Raw genomic sequence first — 23513 nt, 5'->3', positions numbered from 1 at the left:
TCAAATATCAGGGTAAATGTCAGACCACTCAGTGAAAGAAGATAAATATACATACAAAAGATATATATAAACGGACACAGTGTTAAGATGTAAAATACTCTATTTACTGATGCACTTTCATGAGGTTTTTGGACTCACAAGAGACACATGTTACTATTACTAACGTTATGTAGCGTTAGCTAACGTTGACAGCGGGACAAGACAAGCGGACAACTATGGTGGCAATGTCAATATCATTTTCAAGCCTGGCGTGCAAATAAATACTATTTTGAAAATTCCTAAATAATAAAGTTAATAATAGTTTCTTCTCTTTCTGCCACTGTCCGAGTAGGCGGGACAGTTGTCTTCGTCCCTGTCACGTGACAGGTCACTGTTCTTTTCATTGGTCTGTTAGGACTGTTTGGACTTGGGTCGGTAAAGTGTTAAGAATTGGTAGGACTTGCTCGCATTTGTTAGGAGTTGTAAGGAATTGAGTTAGCAGGCCAAACACGACATTCCACGACAAAAAAAGGGGCAAAAGGGACTGCTACGGTGGGGGAAAGAAAGGAAAGGGAAGGGAAGAAGGGGGAAAAAAAGATTTCATAGGACTTCCACACCAATAAACTGATATTTTCAACACAAGTCTTTTCACTTTCAACCTTTCACAAAAGTTAGTTGCACGATAACAAATTCACAGGTAAATTTACCTTTTTTTTATTCTTTCAGGAATACCATCAAACCACTTTAAAAAACTGTTTTTATACAAAAATAATGTTCTAGACATTACAAATAGTTATATACAATAATAAAAGCTCTATACAATAAGGTACATACAATAATAAAAGTATTATATACATAGTTGCCGATTAATTGTTTGTCCATCGACAAATCGATTGTTTGAGTAGTCGTTGCAGCTTCATAAGCTTTACTGCTTTTCGAGAGTTTTTTTCCATTCTGCAATGGTCTGTCCGGATGCTGGACAGTACCACTTTCCCTTAATCTGGGTATGGCCAGTGCTTTTGTTTTTGCACTTACCACATGTTCCACACTGATAATGGTACCCCTCTTTGATGTGCCGCTTTTTTGGTGGCTCCCCTCTTGCCACACGCTCCTGGTCTTCAAGTGCTGCCCTTTGCAGTCTCCATTTTCGGTGCCAATTTAAGAGGGCTGATGACTGATCAGATGACGATGCTGTTGCCAGTGCTGATACAGGAGTTGTTGGTAGCAGCTGCGAGGATGAGGCAAGAGATGGGGCTGGTGGAAGAAGACCCTGCGTGTACGAGGATGAGGCAAGAGGTGGGTCTGGTGGAAGAAGACCCTGCGTGTACGAGGATGAGGCAGGAGATGGGGCTGCTGGCATATGGTACGGCCATGAGGCAGGAGATGGGTCTGGTGGAAGAAGACCCTGCGTGTACGAGGATGAGGCAGGAGATGGGGCTGCTGGCATATGGTACGGCCATGAGGCAGGAGATGGGGCTGGTGGATGATGAGCCTGCGCATACAAGGATGAGGCAGGAGAACCAGGCCATGCATTGTACCACTCAGGAGGACAATGCTGTGCTGAGCCAGTTCGGACACTGTGGCGCCGGCGTATCACTGCCTCGCCCTCACGATTTTCAGGCTCCGGGAATTCCATGATGACATGTCGATGTTCCACAGGGGCAGAAGGGAGCTCTCTGGGTTTTGGCAGAAAATTCAGATGAATGGAGAAGTTTGCACTGGAAAGAAAACTTCATTTGTTGAATGTGTTGGACTAAAAAGGAGTAGTCACAAGGAGAATGGCGTCTCCTGGAGCATCTTACCAGTTGGTCTCCCAGGAGGGTTGAACTGTGGTAGCAGTGCACTACCGAGGACTCGGTTGCTGCGGACGTTTAAGCTCGACATCAGTCGGACATCGTACATCCTCGTGTGTAACGCACCACTCACATCCAAGCATGTACATCTGGGTGTGCATCGCATTAGATCTCCATCCTTGAAAAAACCAAATGTTTATAATTATTGAAATATTAGTTGCACTTATTAAGCGATGATACACTTCCCCCACATGTGTGCAATCTTCTCTCAGAAAGTTGAGAATTGTTCTTATGACTATAATTCAACAGCAGACATGTAAAAGACATACAATGTCCATTTACCTGGGATAAAGGTGCACTGGTGGCGATGGAAGCTTTCCACCGAAGACGACCCTCTGCCACACCTCAACACATCCAAGACCTGGTTACCCTTGACTAACCCTGAGAGTTTTGTATACAGCTCGAGTCCTGGGGGATCCTGAATGCATGGCAAGTGCTTCTGTTGCACCTCCCACACACGTGCCATCAAGGGTAAACCTGAGGTGTCCGTTAAATCCCACATGGAGTTCAAAAGGCCTTGGATTAGGCTGCGGCTCTCCTCTACCCCATGAGTTCTGGCCATAACTTGAGCTTCTGAAGGAGCATGACCAGCATGCTTCTTCTTAAGCTCAGACCTTTCATCTTCCTTCAGATGACCAATGTCATCCTGGTCCCACTCGAAAATGCAGCTGGACAACTTGGAGCAGAAAGTGCCATAGAGAGGATGGTGTTCTGTTGTGAGACCAGTGGTGAAGCGCCGCATGAAATGGAAAATGTCTAGTTTCACTTTGGTCTTCCACGGACGAAACCACACAAGAACCGGGGGTGCACCTGTACAAATGAACAACAAGGTCTAAATGAATGCATATAGTTATAATTCCAATTCCATTATGACTGAAAGCTTACAGGCAGCTGTTGGTACTGGCTTTTTTATGGAGTCAAGCTTTAAGATCCTGCCATATGTCGAAGTGATGACACCTTTCACCTCATCCAGATGACCTAGGATCTCCTTGCCATGGACCGTCTCAAACCACTGTGCGAGAGGTAGGGGGCAAAAGGGTGGTGGCCGCTGATAGACTGATTCCTCACATTGGGTCATGGTACTCCTCCTTTTGTGAAGCTCTCAGTCAGACAGGTATTCAATGGAGCGCCTTGCCCACTCCTCGCTGTGAACTTACTCCATTGCTTGTTGCAGGTAACTGGAGCTGTTTCCTGCAGTTCATGGTTTGAGCATGGTCACACACTTCCTGTCCAGAGCCAGCTGTGTGGTGAGAACAGCAGGGAACCTGTTTCTGTGGGCAGGATCCAACTGACTCAACAAATCTGTACTCCAAGGACAGACAGGGATCATGCACTTACTGCACCGAGGATAGTCCCCACCAACCAAGTAGTACCTGGAGTCAAGGTCGATGACTTCCCGTACCTTCGGGTAGATCCCAGAGTGGTGCATCTTGTTGCTGCACTGAGGGCACTTCAGCGGAATACCCCACATCCACATCGGTGCCCACAGAAACATCCGCCGCCTGAAGTAGGTCATGGGATCAGGTGGAGCAGTTGTCGGCTTTGGCGGATGGAACCAGTTTTGGGAAAACTGTTGCTTAAGCTGTCCACTGTGGTCGTAAAGACACTGGGCAATCCACTCCCGGTCGGCTGGCTTGATGACCCGCATGAATTGTTTGGGGAGAAAACTGAGCCAATTTACCTCCGACAGCCTCAGGTGGACAACTATGGAGATGTGGGAGGAAGAGGAGGAGGAGGTGGTTTTGGTGGTGGTGGTGGTGGTGGAGGGGTTTGTCGTGGTGGATCCCCACTCATTCTGCTGGTGCCTGAAAGATGGCATTCTTCAATATGGTGGAACAGCTCAACTGCACCCTTGGTTTTTTTTCCAGACTGCTCACAACATTCCTCTACATGAAAGTCAGACAAATGTTCAGAAAACTGTTCAACAAAAATGTCCTTGCTACAAAGAGAGCACTTTATCTGCCCTGTCTGACTGCATCCTCCCTGCACTTGAACTGCTCTGTGTGCCGGGGTCTGACGGTGGCATCCCTGCACTTGAGCTGCTCTGTGCCTCTGTTTGCAGACTCTGTGAAGAACCTGCCAGCTCAGGTGACTGAAAAAAAATAGTTTACTTTTTCATTAGGTCTGAAAATACATTTTTAACGTTGTTGTTAACAATTGCAAAGCAATCCAAGCACAACTAATGGGTCAGGTCACACAGATCCTGCTTACTGTTGACTGTGATACATGGAAACGGGTTGCAAGATCCTGCTCAGGAAAGCCCTGCCTCAACCTACAAAGAAAAAGAAAAAACTGGTCCATAGTGGACAATTTAGAGGCGCTAAAGCCTTCACGAAGTACCTCTCCACTCATATGTTTAAATCGCTGAGCCTGACTCCAGCCCACCATATTTTCTGCAGTAGGTTGCAGGGCCATAAACACAGCTTTAAATGTATCGTAATCTGGAAACCCTGTATAAAATGAAATCTGTTTATCGTCACCTTGAAAATTTGAAATCAAAAACTGTTTTTGTTGAAGCTCTAAAATTAAAAGTTCTTGATCACCGATGGTCTTGCGGGCTTCCTCGAGTTGATCTTGAAGTGAGGGCAGTGTAGCATATTCATGGTCTGGGTGCGGAGGGGGTGTCTCTTCACTGGAAGTGTATAAGAGAAACATATTGATGGACACATTAGGTCTTTAACAAGGATACTCATGCTCAATTCATGTAACCAATTACACCTTTTGCGTACCTCAACACACTCACACCATGACTATCATCGAGATCCGTGGAAACATTACTGAAAATCATCAACAGAGAAATACTGTCACTACACAGTTAATACATGCATTACAAACTTGTAACTTAATTCATCTAAATACTACCTTGCAGTTCTAACAACACTCCTCCTCTCTGGTCTGGCAGAACTCCATGCAAACACAGTTGGCACAGCTCCCGGTTTTAACTTGGTGATGCCAGTCTTGCTTTTCACAAGGCAGTCTTGGAGGAAATGCTCCGAACACACTTTTGTGTATGTGTTTATCTGCATCAGTTAATAAAATGTAATCATACAAACATTTTAACATGTATAATTTCATTGATCAGACTCAATGTGACTCCTACATCCTCATCCTAGCTAGGAAAACTGATGTGATGTGTTTCCTAGGTTAGCTTGTGACTAGAAGCTAATACAAACAATACACTCAGAATATGCTTATACTAGTGAATTTGTGGTGGTAGATTTTAATAACATACTACTAATGGACTAGACTGTATATTTCAACAACCTGGCTCTCCGCCTTAATCTATCTACTAAAACTTGCGAGTTCAAGCTAGCAGTAGCCTGGCTAGCTGCTAGCGATACAAGCTAGTTATGGAGACGGCTCAGCCTGACAGCAGCAGACATATAAAACTCAATAAAACTTACCTTAAAATTACGACCAGGATCCCTTCTGATTTTTACTATCCATTGCCGACGTAGTCCATGATCGATGGGGAAACGGTGAAAAGTTTGTCCTCGGTTAGATTTTTTCCTTTTTGATGATGTGCATTGGGGAACACAGCAGTGAGGCGCCATTGAAATCGCGTTGTGAGAACTCCCGGAAGTGGTAAGTGTACCCCTCAGGCTCGGTGGAACGTTCGAGGTGAATAAGGCGAATAGGACAGGAGAGATTGAAAAGTATAATATAACAAAAATTGTATTCCTCCCCGTCGGGGAATTGAACCCCGGTCTCCCGCGTGACAGGCGGGGATACTGACCACTATACTAACGAGGAAGGGATGAGATGTTGCTGGTGTAGTACTGGTTTTATCCACTGTATGGAGGTCAGTTTCCATATGGCATTATTGAGCAGTTATTTAACACTCCCTAAACCATCAGAGCGAGAATCCCTTTATTTAAGTTACATGTATTTTCATATTTTAATTGACATGATATTTGATCCTGCCACACTGTTTAGCAACAGAAAATGCAAAACAAGTGTTTCCGCCCGGTTTCGAACCGGGGACCTTTCGCGTGTGAGGCGAACGTGATAACCACTACACTACGGAAACTTGGTGAACAATGACGGAGTGGTTACGCAATAAATATGAACCAGTACTACAACTCATTGGGAATAACAAAAGATTAAAACTCCATCTACATGCTTAATATTACTCTCAAAATGGCTGAAAGGACAGTCAAAATTAATGAAAGATTTACACAGTTAGCAAATCAGTTTATGATCAACGATCAGCTTGTTCAATGTAAAATATTATGAATACAAATTTTAATAACCTTGATCTGGAGTTTCCACCTGGTTTAGTAGTAACAAACTTGAACATCTTCCATGGTAATAGTAAGGCTTATCTGTTACCCACTGAACGAGACTCTTGTTTCATCTTGGTTTGTGTGACATGCCATGTTTTGTTTGTGTGTCTCTCTCCACTCTATATAATGGTGGTTTACATGATTGTATTATACTTTAATTAACCAGTTATATAGAACTAATCAAGTATCTTGTGTCCTCTTGAACAGTTTGAACATATTTTGGTTCTTGCTAACAGTGATCATTTGGGTCACCACCGTATTTCCAATCAGTGACCTCTCATGGTGACATTACACACCGACTTTCAGCTAACCCTTAGCTTAAATCCTACCTGTTGAACTATGACTCAAAACACGCCCAGTTGTGAACCAGTTTTTTGAGGTTTCTATGGAGGAGCCGTTAGGGACATTGAGACAGCAGCATTGACAAAGCATAGTTCATAGATTTAGACAAGACTGGATAAAGTTCGATGTTGTCAAAGTCAACGGGAAGTTAGGAGGTTAGAGTCCCCTTTTCCGCGTTGTTTTGACAAATACTTAAATTGTTAGGGCATGGAGAATTAAGAATATCTAAATTGTTAGTGTAGGGTTAAGTGTTATGTGTAATCGTAAGCAGGGAGATTTTAAAAACGAGCAGTGTTGGGCTTTTTTGAACTGTGCTGTTCTGCTTGAATCGATATGAAAATGTGGTCTGTATTTTCCTCCCCTAAAGTCCTTTGTCTTTAAATCTTGCGCGAGGGGTTTTAGACAATAGGCTAATCCAGTTAGCATGGTCTGTTAGCATCAGCCATTAACAGAAAAACTTCAGAGGAAGTAATGGTCAGAGAGGCTAAACCAGTCAGGAAGTAGCCAATAAAGACGGGGCAGAAAGAAAAAACAGCGCCCCTACTGGATGAATTAATATATCTCTCCAGTATTATTTCAGGAACAAAATAGCACCCTCCGTTGGAGGTATTGAATAACACACATTGAATACCTCAGGAATGAGATAGCACACTGTGGTGGACATATAGTATATTGTTCAACTAAAATACACAAAAGTCTTATTAGCATTATCACTAACTACATTAGTGGTTGATGATAGGTATTGCATTTGACACATACTAGGAAGTTTAAATGTATTATAATTAGATCGTGAACATTAAATACATTAAACATATCAATTTTCACAAACATCATAAATAATAATACGTGCTACTTTAATATTTTATTTGATATTGAAAAATTTAAGGTGCTTTTTATTTTTATCGGAACAATTTTGAAATATTATTAATAGCTTGATTTTAATAGAACTTTTGAAAAATTTCGAAATTTATTGAAACATATTGGGACAATTTTTGTTCGTTATTAAAGGGCTTTGATGATACCGTAAACAAGGAATAAATAAATAATAATAGTTGAAATAAAGGTATCTCAAACAAGGGTAGAATCTTATAGAAATACTGGTCAGGAAATTATTAATTAATTATAGAGAATAATAATAAAATGACAAATTAAATGACGAACCCAGAGCTAACCTCAATGGTAGAGGTAAGAGATAGGATAAATACAAGATCGGATGCTATAACAGAGCCGAAAGAAAGAAAGAAAATAAGGAACCAAATGGAGAGCTTGATGGATCTGTGGCAAGCAAGAGGACTGATCCCAGCAAACGATCAACCAGGACCAACAAAACTCCAAAGAAGAGCCATAATGGACTATGAAGATGGAGAATATGTTCAACAGCAAACGGCGTGGAAGAAAGCTGGAAGCCCCACATGGTACTCACCTTCTAAAAAGGCAATGGACAAAGCTGAGAAAAGAAAAGCAAGAGCAACGAGCCTCCTGCTCCATCTGAAATATGTCTGTGTAGGACCAACAAGCAGCATGTATGTGGTGCAATCACCAGAAACATCAGAAAAGGAAGGAACAGTGGCAGGAAAGCCACACGAGGTTCCAATTGCCCAAACTCCGAAGCTATATCCGAATCTGGCTGAGTTCCCTTTGGCTCCCCCTCCTTATCTATCAGAGAGTAACATCCCGCCCCAAGTTCGAATTCAAGCCCCAATTTTTGATGTCCAAGGAGGGACGTTGCATATGGAACCACGCCCCCAAACGGAACTATCGGAAGGAGGAGGCACGCCTAATCTCGAGTCTATGTCTCAAGGAAGTCGACACCATGAAGAACAAGACTGGGGATCACCATCTGGAGATCCTAGGATACCCATACCAAAAGCAGGCGAAGAAGCTCCCCAGCCACATGAACTGGGACAGGACAAATCTACCCCGATGAGTCGAACCGAAAGAGAGATGATAGAGAGGATGAGGGCATTTCAACAGAGAAGACAAGCAAACCGGTCAGAAATAAGAGAGGAACAATTTATCAGAAGAGGCCCACCGGGATATGATGATGAAGAAGATGAGATCAGGGAAGCACTAGAAGAGACTACACAGAGCCAACAAAGAAGGGACAGCACTGGATGGCAGCAGGAGAGACCTAGTGATACAGAAGGTGATATGGCAGATACCAAGGAAGTGGTCATAGTGAAGGGGAACTTAACTGTAAGAAGTGAAGTTCTAGGATCCCCGGCAGAGGATGCGAGCCGAATTCTACCATTGATGACAGTGGACCTGGAAAGGCAGGAGTGATATATCAACCTTGGACTCACAGAGACATGGAATCGTTGGTCTCAAATTACCTCCTCTCTCATAAGGGAGGCCAGAAGTGGATCACTGAGTTGGAGAAGTTCACTGCCCAAGATCACCTTTGTTTAGGAGATATGAGGGGCTCTCATTGGAAGAATAGAAGGAAGACTGGAAATGAGAAATGTGGATCACCAGGCCCAATGTGAGAACTACCCGCGATGAAACGACACTTAACCAGATTAGAACCAGATATTGGGCTGCCATCACTCATGTCTATCCAACTAAAACGCAGCTTGGTGCCCCTAACTAGCCCTTAAGAAAAAAATAGAAGAAGAAATGCATGCTTTTCTAAAAAGATGTGAGAATGTATGGATGGAGAGCACGGGAGAACGCCACGATGCTTCTCCAGCGGTTATAATGCTGTGGAGAAATGCAGTAATCAAAGCCCTCCCAACAAGTGTACAGAAAGGTCTGGAAGAAATTGTGGGATTAGACACCAAACCCACTGAAGAATGGAGAGAATACTTAATTCACTATGACCATAAATACAAGGAACACTACAAGGGACAGTGAAGAAGAAATGAAGACACTGTCTAAAAAGACGCCTGAAGATGCAACTGGCAGAAAAAGAAGAAGATAGCAAAGCAAATGGGACAGATGTCAGATATGGCCATACTAGCAGAAGAGGCTGGATGGACATCCCCACCTTACATGATGCAGAGACCAGCAGGATACCAAAATCCACGAAGAGGAAGAGGGAACAATAGGTCAAGAGGACAGAGAAACGGGAATAATGGCTGTTACAAATGTGGACAGCTCACACATTGGATTAGAGATTGTCCACAAAATCGACAGCAAGATACACGAGAGTATTATTCCCCCAAAATCAGCAGACATACGCTCCCACACAGTATCAACCAAGAGGAGGATACAACGGAAATGGCAGAGGCAGAGGAAATCAGGGGAGCACAAGAGGAGGTGTCCCCAACATGAACCAGATGCCCATGTCAGCCTGGGAGAACTCGGAACAATGAGGATGCCCAGAGGATCCAACAACAGGTGAAGCAATTCCAGCCCAAAATGAACCAATGGTCACCTGTGAGATTGAGGGAGAAAAAGTGGAGATGAATGGCAGACACTGGGGCTACCGCCTCCTGTTTGACTTCATTACGAGGAAAAAAACCTCCACTCTCTAACAACACCCTCAAAACAGTTGGATACTCGGGAAGAGCTGAAGTACAAAGATATACAATGCCATTGGTCACAAGGATTGGAAAGCAACTCCTGCAACACTCATTCCTCTACGCCCCTAAATGTCCCGTAAATTTACTGGGAAGAGATCTTCTTGTGAAGTCAGGAGCAAGAATTCTATGCACCCAAGATGGACTGATCACCCAAATTTTCCAGGACAAATACCATTAACAACCATAATGGCCAAAAAAAAACCTGTTAGGTTTTCCCAATCAAAATGACAGGAAAATAACACTACTCATGTTCTGGAGCCGCCTCATTACCACTGAATTGATACCCCCATTTTCAAAAACCTATATGGAATGGACCATGGATAAACCTTGGGGGGCCGTAGGGGCCTCCAAAGACCCCTTTAAATTGTACAAAAATTATATACACCCAAAAGAAAAATCGGAACCCGGGATGGAAGAAAAAAGGGGATGACAAAAAATTTGACTTGGCAACTTTAATGTGCACCCAGGGGTACAGCAGCTGTACAACCACCGGGAACAACAAAAATGTACTTTCATCAAAAGAACTGTTCCCTTCACCTTGGCTGTGCCAAGGCCTGAACAGATCAGGGCCCCAATGGGAAGCGGGCTGAACACAGAATCCCCAAACCTAACTTCACCCCCCGGGGAAATCAAAGATCAAACAATGGGGAAAAAAGGGAAATAACATGGAAAAGGGCCATTGGAAAGACAGAACTATAGGGATCAGGGAAAGAGAACATACAAACCATCCAGACACGGAAGACAACTTTTTTCAAATTCCAACACATCTATGGACCACAAGTTTAGATTGGGTTTTGGTTGATCATGAAGTGACAGGGGAATTTAAAAGACCAACAAAACCCCCGCGGCGCCCTCAAAAAAAATTGAACAAAACAATGGAGGGAATTGGGAAAACCTTGAGGATTATTGCAAGCGGGATAATTAACTACCTCCTAAAATTTGGGGAACCCCCCCATTTTGCCATCCCAAAAGGGCTGGAAAAAGTGGAAAAGGTCCATGATTGAGGAATTATAATGCGACAAAGACGCAACACCCTTTTCCCCAATCCTTATTACGTTGCAAAAACCAAAATTTCCAAAACCAAAGTTTTTCACAGTCTAGTCAGCCAATGATTCTTTGTTTACCTTTTAACCCAAAAAGTACAAAAATGTTTGTTTTTTCCCCAAAAAAAGGGACAAAATACTTTAATCCATGCCAGGGGGATTTAAAACATCCAGGGTTATTCAACAAGCCTTGAAAAAGATTTGATACTCTCTTTTTCCAAGGGGAACCTGATACGTATTAGAATCTTCTTCTGGCTGCACCAGATGCTGTGACTGTTTGTCTCGACAAAACAACTACTACTCCTATTAGCTAAAGTAGGTATAATAAAACAAGAGAAAACCAAATTGCGAGAGAACACACCTTTTTGGGGGAAATGATTTCGAAAAACAGCCCACCCTACCCGTCCAAAAAATTTTCCCTTCCCCCCAAACCAAAACCAAAAACATTCAACAAATCCGCATCCGGGGATTGAGGGGTACAAGCTCACATCCCGGGACTACGGAACCGACACAACCTTTGAGAAAAATTGTTGCGACGCTGGAAACCGCAATCTCACTGCCAAACGGAAGGGCAACATCGGGCCGAAGATGCCTTCATTAAAACTAAACAAGCTCTACAAGCAGCACATCTCTAACCCCCCGACACCCAAAGAAATTCCTTTTATGTTTCTGAATCAGAAGGAAAAGTGAAAGGAGTTCGTTTCAGAAAAAAGGGGGGGTGAACAGGACTGAGATCACAGCTCGGCTGAACCGACACACTTTTTTAAATGATGGCGCGCTAAAGGGGGGTAGGAAAGTGCCTCCTACGCAGTTGTACAGCAGGGGGGAAACATACTCATAAAAGCAAAATCCCCTCACCTGCTTCAGCCAACTACTGAAGTATACACTCACCAGACCTTGAGCAATCAAAGGAAAAGCAGTCAACACTAACGATTCAGCATACCCACGGGGCATCAGTAAGGGGCCCCATGGATAAAAAGGGTTTTTTGGGCGTCGCTAAAATACCATAAAACATCTGAGGGTTAAAGCCGTACTCCCCACCGACAAAAGTTGCAGTTTTCAAATGTAAAGGGCATCAGGGATTTGGGTAACGCAAATCAAAGGAAATACCCGCGATAAAGCCAAAAAAGGCAGGGGGATACGATAAACAAAAGATAGTACAAACAGCGACACGCAAAAAAAAGCTGACCTCGAACATATATTTAAAATGCAGAAAAGTGCGGGACCAATGAGAAAATCAATGGATTCTTAAAGGGGCAACAGAAGAAAGGCCTGGGGCAGCACATGATGGCCGCCTAGTACACCTGCAAAATTTGCCACTTGCTAATAAACATCAATGGCCCCACACAGAAATAATCAAAACCACAAGAAATTGAGCAACAGTGGGGGCATCCTTCAAAAAGATGGTTGAACATTTTGTCAATGATTTTTGACACCTGCGGGGCATTCAATGTCAAAAGGCATATAAACCCCAAAGGGAAGATTTCCAGTCCCAATGCTCCATTTAAAGAAATTTTTATTGATTATACAGAATGGGAGCGGACCAAGTATCAGAGGGTTTAGATACATGCTGGAACGGTCCCATCGTTTTACCCGTGGGTTGAACCATCCCCTGCAGGGGAGAAATCAAAAACGGGCAGAAGTCTCCAAACAAACTATACCAAGATATGGGGGTTCCAAAAGTAATCAATCAACCATGGTACACATTTTTTCGAGTAAACTTGGAAAGTGGGAACAATTGTGGGATAGTTAAAATTTGGGGCAGTTTTCACCCTGCATCTCAAGGGATAGTTTTTAAGAGCCAAACGAACCTAAAAGGGAAAATTGCTAAAAAACTTATATCAAATAAACTGGGTTTACGTTGTCTTTGGGACAGCAATGCGAACCCCCAAGTCCAAAACACATTTGTCACCCCTGAACTGTTAACCGCCGCCAATGCCGGAAACCCCTAAGGGGGGGGGATAGGGCCATTTGGGCCTTAGACAATTGAGTGGATGATTATGTCAGAGCTCTTGAAATAGATTTTATTTTGTCACACAGTTTCGAAAAGCTGAGGGGAAAACCATGGAGACCCAGAAAGGGCCCGTCCGACCAGGTATTGGGGGAGGGCAAGGCCAAAAACAAAGTGGGCAAATCCCGGGGGGCGGAACCCTCAATTTTGAACGAACTTTTCCCCGCGCTCCGGGGAAAGGAAAAAAAAAGGGGCAAAATTGGGACCACCTCACACATTGTGTCCCACAAAACCCCTTCCAAACACTTTTTGGAAGAGGACTGATTTGGGAGAGTAAGGCAAAATCAAAAAGCAACGGTGGGAAAAAGTTGAAAAACAAATTTTCCCCTTTGGGGTTCAAGGGTTTCCATAGAGTGAAGCCCTATTTTTATTTTTATTTTTATTATTTTTCATTAATTTTATATTTTTCTTTTTACGTTGTTGTTATCTCAGCGAAACCCTGTATTTTCATAATGTGTTAAAAATGTTGTACAACCAGTAATAATGCCAAACCAGAAAAGGGGCCCTATTATAAGGCAAACAAAAAAAAGAAATCTGCCATGGGGTTCTTTTTAATTTTGGGGGGGAGTACAGCAAAGGAAATTTGTCGAAAAGCAAACAAATTAATCATTCCAAGCTCCATTACAGGAACCCCCCTTCCCTCAGGGCCCAAAGGGCAGCAAACCAAGGATGGGGGGTTAAAATCCTGTTCCACGAGGGAACTTAACTGTCGTCTTGAGTTTTGGGCTGTTTAATTGGAAAAGGGCCCAAACTGACAGGACATGAAAGTATACGGTTTTATTTTTTCCCCCGGGAACACCAGAGATAACACCTGGGCCCCCAAAGGGGAAAAGGTACTGAATTTTAGGGCTGAGGGGGACAACACTTCCCCACCACAGGGGAAAAAGGGGGCTTTTCAGACTCAGATATCCTTCTAAGGGGGAACCCCTATGGAGACAACAACCACAAAACCCATAATAACTCATTTAAAGACCACTCACTCAACATTTTAGACCAGGGAAGAAACAGCTGCATTTCATCTAATATTTGGGGGTTGGGTTCCGAAAAGCCTTCTCAGTCGGGTAGAGATAACTGAACTCAGGAGGAGGAATCCTTCATCCCACCCCCGAAGAACCCGCAATTTTTAAAATTTTTCCCTGATGACAGTTTCCCTAAAAAAGGGGCAGCTCGGCTCACTCGCGAAATAACAACGGGGAAAATTGAGTACATCGTGTGCAGCAGGTATAGCATTGGGAAAACCCGGGATAAGACACTAACGCTTGGTTAGATTGGGTTGTGTATTCGGTAGAACAGAGCAAGATGTCAGACTGTATGGCATGTGCTGCTGCAAGGCCCAGTCTTGGCACTGTGCCTTTCCCTCTAAATGCCTATAACGTCCCAAGAGGACAATCCTGCATGTATAAACTCTATGAACAAAGATCCCCAGCAGGCTGCACTGATATTGCGTGAATGTACCCCATCATAAAAGTAAATGACATTCCACCAGTTTTTACTCCTTATGAGGGACATTATGATTGTATTCTGAAGAATCACACGAGAGGCACCTATATGGGAACATTACGGTGGTGCAATTCCACAATAGAAGTAACCAGCCAGGGCCTTCTTGCAGGAGTTGTCGTGGATAACATGCAATACCCCAGGGCAGATGTTTGGTGGTACCAAAACATTATATCCAGTCCTTCCCCATGATTGGACTGGAACATGTGCACTGGTGCAATTGGTGATGCCCTTCTATGCAGTGCCCATGACCGCTAGACAGCTAACAAAGCTTGCACTTCACCCCAAGACCAGTAGAATGAAGAGGTCAGTCCCAGGAGGGAGTTTTAGTTCCTCTGTTTACATTGACTATATCGGGGTACCCAGGGGAGTTCCAGACGAGTTTAAAGCAAGAAACCAGATAACTGCAGGATTCGAATCAATATTTCTTTGGCCTACGGTCAACAAGAATGTAGATTGGATCAACTATATTTACTACAACCAGCAGAGATTCATAAACTACACCCGAGACGCAGTAAAGGGGCTGCACGAGCAGTTGGACAAAACCAGTCTAATGGCTTGGCAAAACAGGATGGCCTTAGATATGCTGTTGGCTGAAAAAGGGGTGTATGTAAACTATTTGGAACTCTGTGCTGTACTTTCATCCCAAATAACACCTCCCCAGATGGATCCGTAACCAGAGCATTAAAGGGACTTACCACCCTGAGCATTGAAACTTGCAGACAATAGTGGTGTGGAGGACCCCTTTGTAGGAGTGTTTGAAAGAATGTTCAGTAAATATAGGACTCTGATAATGAGTGCAATGTTATCCATAGCAGGAATGGCTACAATTTTGATTTTATGTGGATGTTGTTGTATACCATGTATTCGCACCTTGGCTAACCGATTAATCACCACAGCCCTCTCAAGAGAACAAAATCAAGGTCAATTTCTGTTAAGAGAACAGTTACATGTGTTGATCGAAGAGCAGGATGATCCACCTGCATATACAGACAATGAAGATGTGAATGTGGTTTAAGTTGAGAATTACGGGTATTGGGACAGAACGTAATTTGATCGGGGCTATTTTCATATGGTTCAAATTTGTAATCCTGCTAAACTCAGGGGGTGAGGTTTTATGATGATACTTTACAAGCAGGTTATTTTTAATGTTTCATTATTCTAATATAGTGTGCATTTTTAAGGGATAACAGAGCACATTACTTTTGATTAAGTATTATGAATATTGGTGTTTAAATAGACACATACATGAATTTTCAGGACTATGTAATTATGGTGTATCACTGTGTAAAAGTGAGAATCAATTAAGTGCCTTCTACCTCAATGAGAGATTACAAATTGTATTTTGCTGTGCCGAAATGTGACTTAAAACCAGACAATCTATATTAAGCTAATGGCTGCTATATTCCATGAAGATGTTCAAAAGGAGGGTATAGGAAGTTCATACCCTGAAGGATTTGTTCTCTGACACACAGATTGTGAAGTATTTTTGTATTTTCTGAATTGTCCGTTGCTGATGTGATTTCTCTGATGTGTAACGTTCGGATGAAGAACATATTGATCATTATTAATGAATACACACCTTAAAAGGTATGTAAGGAGGGAATTGTAGGAAATAATAATCAATATTCCGAGTAACCACAACACTGACTTATTTTGAAATGCAATCTTATTTTGAAATGGTCAATTCGCAACCGGATGTATACAACATTGATGACGCTTGAGGCCGACGGAAGAAAGCTGCGGGTTTGAGCGTTGTTTTCCTAAGCGAGCAGAATGTAAATAAAGAGTGAATAGGGGAATCACTTGTGGTGTTATACATACAACACACAATGATTAATTCTCCTTATTGCCGCTGTAATACCGTAAGGAGGGGAGATGACCCTATGCCACGTATACACTGAACTGACCGGAAGTACTGATACGACTTGAAGCGACCAATAGGAAGAGGCGACCACTGGACAAAGAGCAATGCAGCAAAGGAATCGATCTCTTTTTGCTCGGACAGTGAACACCTCGTGAATTCTATTCATGTTTTGGGCCTGCTCAAGTGTGTATTGAGCTACAGGGCCACAGCTGTGAAACCTTTGTAAAACCTACTACTGCATCCATTATTAAACACTCCTTTTATAACTTTTAAGGGAGGTTTGCTTTCTTTCTTTTAAATTGACTCCTGGGCTTCGAATAAACGAACAATTCCTACAGAAGCAAATCAACGTGAAGACCACGGTCAAATCCACACAGAAAACAGGTCCAACTATGAGCTCCACCTCGCTCCACGTGTCAAAGCGACACCAACACGCTACGCTAACACGCTAGCAACGGTTAGCCGCGGCTAATTTAGCATCGATCTTTTCATTAAAAAAAACACATTTAAATGTAATCTTTTCACAGAAAACCTCACCAAAGGTGTCTTTTGAGAGGCGATGCTCTTGGAAACTCGAGGCAAAGAAAGTCACTTCAATGGTTATTTGTTCCAAATGACTATTTAACACACACCTACCTCTGCTGAGTCTCCCATTCGATTCCTCGATGGCACACCTGGGGCGGGGCTCATCCTGGATTGGCTTGCTTTGTCAGCACTGTTGATGGACAGGTGATTTAACTAATCACACTAGTAAATGCTTTCAGCAGTGGCGTCATTAGGCCTATTTTAGGGGGTCCCCTTTAAAATATTCTTAAGCCCCCCTAAATAATTTTATGTTCATTTATTATTATTATTATTATTTTTGTTAAATGCCGACAAATTCAATATAATGTGGCCAGAATATGAGTTCACATAAATAATCATACAACCAGTCATTATTAACTTAAATATGATCATAAATCTTAGTTTCCCTATAGTGAAAGGTAGAGAGTCAGGGTCAGTGCGTCGTTATCCAATCCATTCCACTTGTTCATAGAGCACGCCCACATCACTGAAATCCAGTCCACGTTTTCACTGCAACCTAGGTTGCACACGTCTCTGCATCTGGGTACCCGCAGCATGTGTGTACCGGGAGCGGAGCACACAGAACCGACTAGAGCAGCATTAGGAGAAGAACGTGAACAAGAATGGATATAAGACATTTTTTTCTTTACAAAAATTAATTTGGGCAAATCATCAGTTTGAATCATTGGACTTACTGTATCTTAAACCATTTGAAAGTTCAGTTAGTAGGGTTTCAAGGTTTCAAGGTTTTCAAGGTTTCAAGGTTTTATTGGTCATATGCACAGCAGATACAGCGTATATGTTGGCAATGAAAATCTTATGTCGCGTGCTCCTCCAACAACTCAACATGCATGGTACAAAAGATAAATTAAGTAGTGCAAAAAGAGAGAAGAATATTTACAATATTAACAATAAAGATTTGAGGATGTGAAATATATACATATGTGGAATACATTGAAAGTATTTAAATACTTTACACTGTTGAATGAGGAGGTATGGACAGATGCATATATTATGTATAGCAGATGTATATGGCAGATATGTACAATATATAGATATGTGTACTATAAACAGATATGTATGGCAGATGTGTATAATATATATGTATGTGTGTACTATAAACAGATGTGAGTAGACATTCACACAGCTCAGGAGTTCAGTAGTCTTATAGCCTGTGGTATAAAACTGTCTCTGAGTCTGGTGGTCTTGGTCCGGATGCTGCGGTACCGTCTGCCAGACGGCAGCAGACAGAACAGATTGTTGCTGGGGTGATGGGGGTCCTTTAATATCCTACCGGCCTTCTTCCTACACCGCTGGGTGTAGAGGTCCTCCATGGATGGCAGCTCCGTCCTGGTGATGTGCTGAGCAGTTTTCACCACCCTCTGTAGAGTCTTACGGTTGAGGGCGGTGCAACTGCCATACCAGGCGGTGATGCAGCCAGTCAGGATACTCTCGATGGTGCACCTGTAGAAGTTGCAGAGTATCCTGGAGTCCATGTTGAACTTCCGCAGCCTGCGGAGGAAGAAGAGCCGCTGTCGAGCCGTCTTGGATATGACCCTGGTGTGATGTGTCCATGTCAGGTCCTCACTGATGTTTACCCCGAGGAACCTGAAGCTGCTGACTCTCTCCACAGGAGTCCCGTCGATGGTGATGGGTGTGTGTGCCTCTCTCTGCCTCTTCCTGTAGTCCACAATCAGCTCCTTTGTTTTGCTGACGTTGAGATGGAGGTTGTTGTCCTGGCACCAAGATGTCAGGGCTCTGACCTCCTCTCTGTACGCCGTCTCGTCGCCGTCTGTGATCAGGCCGATGACGGTCGTGTCGTCAGCAAACTTGATGATGGTGTTGGAGCTGTGTGTGGCCACGCAGTCGTGCGTGAACAGGGAGTAGAGGAGAGGGCTGAGCACACAACCCTGAGGGGCTCCGGTGTTGAGGGTCAAGGTGGAGGATGTGATGTTCCCCATCCGCACTGCCTGGGATCTGCCCGTCAGGAAGCTCATGATCCAGTCACAGAGGGCGCTGTTGAGCCCAAGGTCCCTGAGCTTAATGATGAGCTTGGAGGGCACAATGGTGTTGAATGCTGAACTGTAGTCAATGAACAGCATTCTCACATAAGTGTTCCTCTGGTCCAGGTGGGAGAGGGCAGTGTGGAGGGTGAGGGAGATGGCATCATCCGTGGACCTGTTTGCTCTGTAGGCAAACTGCAGGGGGTCCAGTGAGTCAGGGAGGGAGGAGGTGATAAAAGTTTTGACTAACCGCTCAAAGCACTTCATGATGATGGAGGTGAGTGCAACTGGGCGGTAGTCATTGAGGCAGATGGGTTTTGTCTTTTTGGGGACAGGGACAATGATGGACTCAACTAAACTAAAAAATGTATTCATTGAGCAGCAAAACATTGGGTTAAAGGTTGGTTCACTCAGTAAATTGTATCTAATGTTATAATACAAAAGTAATGTAGAGACATTTGTGATTTTTTAAAAACATTTAAGTGCTCTTTTTGATGACATACTATAAACAAGTAACAGGAACCAGTTGGCCAATTTGTATGTTATATTGGATAATTAGTATTAACTGCTTCATCCCCTGCTTGGACTTCAAATGTCCTATAGCAACCAAACAATAAAAAAGCCCAACCAAAGAGAATGGAAGATGTCATAATTAACAGAAAATGACATGCATGAAAGCCCTGTGCCACACACTCAGTATCCCTGAAGAAGGTGCCAGGACAAGGCAAAAACAGAGGAAAATGGGTGATTTTGTGCTGGAGACAACTGCAGGTGCATGCAATGAATTGAACAGCTCAGACACATTGAAAAGAGAGTTACTTTTCCCCGTGTGTGGATAGGATGGTTGGCGAGCTTGAGCAAAGATTTTGCAGTGTAGATGCAGGGCTACTAAAAGGCATCCAGGCATGCAGTCCGAAATCTGAGAACTTCTTGAGTGAATCACACTTGAATGAACTTCCAAACACTACAGCATTGACCTGAAAACAGAGGAGGTTCTGGTGGCCAGAAACTTTCTTGCCCGGAAAACAGAGGCTGGATGTTCACCCAAAGATATGTTGATGACATGCATGTGAGGCAAACGTGATAACCACTACAGAAACTGAAGGAAAAGGACATTGGCACATGCTCGGAAAAGGCCACGGAGAGCGCAAGGGTTGTGATTGGTAGGTAGACGACAAGGTAACTGGTTGTTAACATTGTGAAGGCGAGCTTCCACGCTAGCAGTAGGCTGTGATCAGAGAGGGACAACTCATTTTGATGCACTTTACTCCTAAAATCAAGGCAGCATAACCATCAGCCCTGCTATCCCAGATCCTCTTCCAGGTGTCTTTGGCCCTGGCTCCAAAGTCAACAGTATGTTCCCCCTCTGATGCCACTAGAAACGACAGCAGGCTGTCCTTGCTGGGCCCTTGGGGGTTGAAGATCCCACCTCTCCCCTCCTCTTCCACTTTTTCCATCAGGTAGAGGGTGTATCCGACGTCAGGAGTCACCTGTACAGTTTTCCCCTTATCAAAACTGTAGCACGTACTCCCTGATCACCTCGAGTCGGTCGGGTACATCCCCTTCCCTCTGAAGGACCTCAGTGAGAGCATTTGTCCTCACATGCTCATGTGTCTGACGGGGAGACTTGTCCTGAAGGGAAAGATTTTTTATAATTCTCATTGCCTCCTCTGAAGGGTCCTGTCTCAGGGTTTGTGGTGGGATTGTTATCTTTGTACCATGTGGCCATCTGGTTCACTCCCTTCCTGTACTGGGTCTCGTCGTTGATGCTGATGAGACAGTGAGGAATTCCAGCAGATTTTTGCAGAGAAAGGGCTGAGGCCTAGGTTTGTTAGTTAACAAACCCGCTGTTGAGGGATGAAAGGGTTGATTGCTGAGAAAGTTTAATGAACAGCATCCTAACATATGAGTTGATACACAGTGTGAACACGTTAATCATTTTTCAACAAATGATAAACAGTGATTGATGATGATTTATGAGGGCAGATTTTAATGACCTGCCATGCAGACATCTAACCAGCAACAAAAGTTACGTAGGCTTCAATATCTGCTGCCTTTGAGCAAAACAGCTGCGATGGCCGGGAATCGAACCCGGGTCAACTGCTTGGAAGGCAGCTATGCTCACCACTATACCACCATCGCATGCAAAACAGCTGGACCCTACTTCAAAAACACATCTGTGTGTCAGGAATTCCAGTAAAAGAGAAGGGAAGAAAAAGAAGGAGAAGTAGGGGAGTGGAGCTACATCAGCCAGAGAAGAAAGGAAACTCTGTGCTAACTGAACACTGTTTGCTTAAAGATAACTGAAAGCAGTCATTAAGTTGACTGAACAAGTATATTAAAGTATTTTATCCCAGATGTGAATAGGTGTGAAACGAATGATAGAATAACAGTGAGTATAGAGTCCCCGGCTGAATGATGGTTTGACTCTCCTACTGATGGTATCTGTTTGTTGTATACCCTTTCTTGTATACAAGTCATTACCAACGTAAGAGCTATAAAAAAGAAATAAAATACAATAATTAATTATTGTCTCACAGAATCTCACATGAAACATTTCACATCCCTTAAACACGAAATAATACAATCATAGCCCCTACTAACAATAAATCATGAAACATGAACTTGTGTTACGGTTATAATTAAGTTGTGTATGGTGTAAATATGATCTGAAGTGTGGTGTTTTGGTAAATCCAATCGGACTTTTACTCAAGACATTGTGTTTGGTAAGGAAGTTCACGAGTCTGGAATTTAAAATGCTACAAAGAACCTTCCCCAGATTACTGTTTACGCAGATGCCTCTGTAGTTATTTGGATCAAATTTATTTCCAGTTTTGATCATCGGTGGAATTTTGGGCTTGTGTATTTCAGTATCTTATTCATGATTCATGAAAATGTGTCCTTCACTGGGCTGTCCCAGTATCATGGTTGCCACTTAGGCACTTCCGGGGCATGTCATTCCGTTAGAAACCTTCCTAAGCTAAACTGAGAATTTAACCCCGGGAATTTTCTCCTGTATCTGTCCGGGAATGTTCTGCTGTATCTGACAGCGGAGTTGGAGCAATCTGTTGGAGAAGAAGCTCTGCTGTCCTTCCAGCTGCAGGTGGAGAGGGTGGTTGGGGTTATCCATGATGGACAACAGTTTGTTCAGAGTCCTGCTCTACACCACAGCTCCAAAATGGTCCAGTTTGATGCCGATGACAGAACCAGCTTTCTTAATTAGTTTGTTAAGTCTGCTGGTGTCACCGGCTCTGATGCTGCCCCCCCAGCAAACCGCAGCAAAGAACAGTGCACTAGCAACAACAGACTGGTAGAAAATCTCCAACATCTTGCTGCACACATTGAAGGATCTCAGTTTCCTCAGGAAATAGAGTCGGCTCATCCCCTTCTTGTAAACAGCGTCGGTGTTGGCCTCCAGTTCAGTCCGTTGTCAAGGAGCACTCCCAAGTACTTGTCAGTTGATTAGTAACATAGTAATAGTATTGTCAATATAAATAACTGAACTACTCATGAAAGTTAATCTAATATTTTATTATTGTCCAAAGCATTTATCACACTCATTTATTTTTGTCCAATAACCTCTGTGGAAGATTTGAGACAGCAGGGAGCCCAGAGAGCTGCAAAGACCTTGGGAAGCAACTTCAACGTGATGGCAACTGTGTCACACAGTGTATGGGTTTGACCAAAGTGGACTGAGTAAGTTCTTCCTCCGGTTTCCCTCTTCCTACAAATGGGACAGCAGTGGGGCTATGATGAAGGAGGATCTGCACCAGCCTCACCTGCAGAACTTTAAGACCATGCCGACCGTCACCACCTGCACAGGCCTAGAAACAGCCAGCTGACTGTGTGTGTTTTCATTTTTTCCCCACATAATATGAAGCTGTGTTATATATAAAATAGGTATATTTATTAGGGGTTTCCATATTCAACTTGGAATATGTTTTTTTTCAGATAAATGTGGTCTAAACCATTTTATCTTGAGTCATGTCTAAAATAGTCACTATAGATATACAATAGGATATTTTCATTTTTACAAATCTATATGAAAGCATTTACTAGTGTGATTAGTTAAATCACCTGTCCATCAACAGTGCTGACAAAGCAAGCCAATCCAGGATGAGCCCCGCCCCAGGTGTGCCGTCGAGGAATCGAATGGGACAAAGAGACTCAGCAGAGTTAGATGCATGTTAAATAGTAATTTGGAACAAATAACCATTGAAGTGACTTTTTTGCCTCGAGTTTCCAAGAGCATCGCCTCTCAAAAGACACCCTTGGTGAGTTTTCTGTGAAAAGATTACATTTAAATGTGTTGTTTTAATGAAAAGATCGATGCTAAATTAGCCGCGGCTAACCGTTGCTAGCGTGTTAGCGTAGCGTGTTGGTGTGGCTTTGACACGTGGAGCGAGGTGGAGCTCATAGTTGGACCTGTTTTCTGTGTGGATTTGACCATGGTCTTCACGTTGATTTGCTTCCTATTGGGGAATATTAAATTGGCGCTGACCAAAGCCAAGTTTGTTATTTTTTTATTGAACATGAACAATATA

The 23513-nt window shown here is 43.2% G+C and overlaps 3 non-coding genes across 3 annotated transcripts; all 3 read right to left on the bottom strand.

Annotated features, from left to right (window-relative positions):
* Positions 1-5513: 5513 nt before the first annotated feature.
* trnad-guc (transfer RNA aspartic acid (anticodon GUC)) lies at positions 5514-5585 on the bottom strand. The gene has a single exon. It is a non-coding gene; the product is annotated as a tRNA-Asp (tRNA).
* Positions 5586-5789: 204 nt separating this feature from the next.
* On the bottom strand, positions 5790-5862 carry trnav-cac (transfer RNA valine (anticodon CAC)). Its single transcript has one exon. It is a non-coding gene; the product is annotated as a tRNA-Val (tRNA).
* Positions 5863-21039: 15177 nt separating this feature from the next.
* Positions 21040-21111, bottom strand: trnag-ucc (transfer RNA glycine (anticodon UCC)). Its single transcript has one exon. It is a non-coding gene; the product is annotated as a tRNA-Gly (tRNA).
* Positions 21112-23513: the final 2402 nt, after the last annotated feature.

Source organism: Eleginops maclovinus, chromosome 21 (genome assembly GCF_036324505.1).
Source record: "Eleginops maclovinus isolate JMC-PN-2008 ecotype Puerto Natales chromosome 21, JC_Emac_rtc_rv5, whole genome shotgun sequence".
Taxonomy (NCBI): domain Eukaryota; kingdom Metazoa; phylum Chordata; class Actinopteri; order Perciformes; family Eleginopidae; genus Eleginops; species Eleginops maclovinus.
Note: the sequence above shows the minus strand (reverse complement) of the source record. Positions and strands in the feature narration are given on the sequence as shown.